Source organism: Enhydra lutris, unplaced genomic scaffold, assembly GCF_002288905.1.
Source record: "Enhydra lutris kenyoni isolate GAN:26980312 unplaced genomic scaffold, ASM228890v2 scaffoldscaffold59, whole genome shotgun sequence".
In the NCBI taxonomy this organism is placed as follows: Eukaryota; Metazoa; Chordata; class Mammalia; order Carnivora; family Mustelidae; genus Enhydra; species Enhydra lutris.
The window spans coordinates 12,811,992-12,814,537 of record NW_019154143.1 but is presented as its reverse complement, the minus strand read 5'-3'; the positions used below and the strand labels follow the sequence as shown (position 1 = coordinate 12,814,537).

At 43.9% G+C, this 2,546-nt stretch overlaps 1 long non-coding RNA gene across 1 annotated transcript; it reads right to left on the bottom strand.

Moving 5' to 3' along the window:
- Positions 1-789: 789 nt before the first annotated feature.
- LOC111158511 lies at positions 790-1,479 on the bottom strand. The gene is made up of 2 exons (XR_002641358.1): positions 1,402-1,479; positions 790-1,033 (listed from the first exon to the last, which is right to left on the bottom strand). It is a non-coding gene; the product is annotated as an uncharacterized LOC111158511 (long non-coding RNA).
- Positions 1,480-2,546: the final 1,067 nt, after the last annotated feature.

The window sequence follows — 2,546 nt, the reverse complement described above, 5'->3', positions numbered from 1 at the left end:
ATTGTTGTAAAAAATAAGATATCCTCATTTCTTTGTCAATGTAATTTTTCAGTATGTGTGTATATCTATGTATACTGAATGTACACTATTTTATTTCTTTATGGAATTAGGAGTTTATATGTTCTATGAATTTACAAAGGTCTGTTTGGGTGTTTGACCACCACTAATCATTTTAAGCCATATTTCCTGTAGGGAGAGGACATATAGAATGCTATCCAGGGAACATGGATACAGAACAATTAGTTTAACTTGGAAAGGAGGTTCAGAAAGTGGGACAATGGCAAATAATAAGTTCTGAATGATACCAAATATTCTCTTATTGAAAATACGGCAAAATTTGTTTTCTCCAAATTGTATTTAATTTGCATTGTTACCAATATTCCTCAGGTTTCTGACTCTCAAGTGAGTAACTCTCTCTCCCTGACCCCCACACAAAGGCTGGGAGGGGCAAAGTGAGGTTCAGGGTGGCTCTCCCTGCTCACTGCTCAGCCCACAGGCTGATTATGTCCCTTTTGGTTGGTAGTGCCCTACTGAGGTTGTTGGCACCCAGGGGACCGGACACAGTCCAGAGCACTCAGCTGCACGTTACTGCCTTGAATTCCCCAGCACCTGTCTCTGACGCCAGCTCAGAGCCTCTGCTGTGCCTGCTCACCGCTCAGACAACACACATGCCCAGTGGAATCTGCCAAACAGGTTTGTGTTCAGGGATGAACCAGTGTGGGAGGATACTGTATACAATGCTGACAGTAATAAATTCCCACATCGTCAGCCTCCACCCTGCTGATTCTCAGGGTGAAATCTGTCCCTGACCCGCTGCCACTGAACCTGTCTGGGACCCCAGTGAAACAGTTGGAAACCCTGTAGATCAGGCCTTGTGGGGACTGGCCTGGCTTCTGCAGGTACCAATACAGATAGGTGTTTCCATTACTGTGTACGAGGCTCTGACTGGCCCTGCAGGAGATGGAGGCTGGCTCTCTGGGGCTGATGGACAGGGACAGTGGGGTCTGTGTCAGCACAATATCCCCACTAGATCCTAAAATAATGAGAGATAAGTACAGGTTGGAGAAACCTTATAAGCCATTTTTATGATTTTAAATTTCATTTATATCAGGCTAAATCATATTTCGTGATTTGATTCTTACTTTAAATATATCCAATATTCATGGATAACCCAAGAACTGCAGGGCACAGAATGGCCACATTTTTTTTTCTTTCGGCATCTCACTAAAGCACTGTTCTTCATTCCCTTTACTTTCCTCATAGCTTTCACTATCTCAAAACTAAATTGCCCTACTGGAAGGCAATCTCACCCCTGGACAGAACACATATAGGGACTAACAGCACCTAGACAGCTCAACGTCCCCACCCCAATCTCCTTCCTCATCCATCCTCTGCTCTTACCTGGGACCCAGAGCATCAGAACCGCCAGGAGCTGAGATGGGAACCTCGTTTTGAGAAGCTGAACTGATGAGTCTTAGTAAGTAAACACAAGCTGAGAGCTGACCTTTATGTCAGACTTCCAAGTATGCAAATCCTGTGGTGGGTATGGGAGAGTGGAAAGAGCCAAAGGAGGCTGTAATAGGTCTCTCTCCTGGGAGAGCAGTACTTAAAATGACTTCTTGTTTGGAGGGAAACTAACAGAGTCAAATTCCCTTTGGCCTGCATGGGAAGCAGGATCTCCCTGTGATAATCAGGATCTGTGGCAGGACACAGTGCTCATAGCCCTGCCTTCTGAGAAAGCTCCAGAGACCCTGACGATACATGCGTGTCCAGAGCTCATTTCTGGCAGGTGAATGGCCATCCTGCCTGGATTCTTGTCAGCTAATGTCCAGGAGGAAACAGGTCCCAATCCCACTCCTGCTGATTGACCAGCAATCTCCAAATCCCAGGAGGAGCTAGAGTCTCTGGGATATGCTGTTTCCAGGTTAATGGTTTAGGCAATTTATTAATGATTTATTAATGAATTAAACTCACCCTGGGACCTCGTGAATTATCTACTCTTTAAGAAGATTAATGTAAGAAGAATGTGAAAGGTAGAGAAGAATTTCTCACTTACAGGAGGAGAACTCATAGTCCTGCAGAAGAGAACAGGAGAGAAGACAGAATTTTATGCTTCAGCTACTTTTCTCTCTCTCCCCAGAGAGACTAATAGGTGGATAGCTATATAGAGAGACAAGACAGGCAGATGATAGACACATACACACACTATATGGTGCATATTAGATATGGCACACACACACAGACACACACACACCAGATCAAATAAAGAAATTTCATAAGCCCACATGGTCTAAGAGGATGAGACAGAATGAATAATGTTTCCCATTTCCCCTGAAAACAATGTTTCCCCTACCCATACAGAAGCTTCTTCATCATGAGTAACCAGTTTCTGTCAGAGGTTCTGGTTCCTTGTTAGCTCTGTGTGAGAAGTTTTTGTCTCTCTTGGCTTTTATGTTCATTGTCCACAGCTTTGAGTCTGTAGTTCAAAATGAGATTCTGTAGGTGAGAATGGCAAGGACGGGATAAAACTTCTAATAATTTGAGGT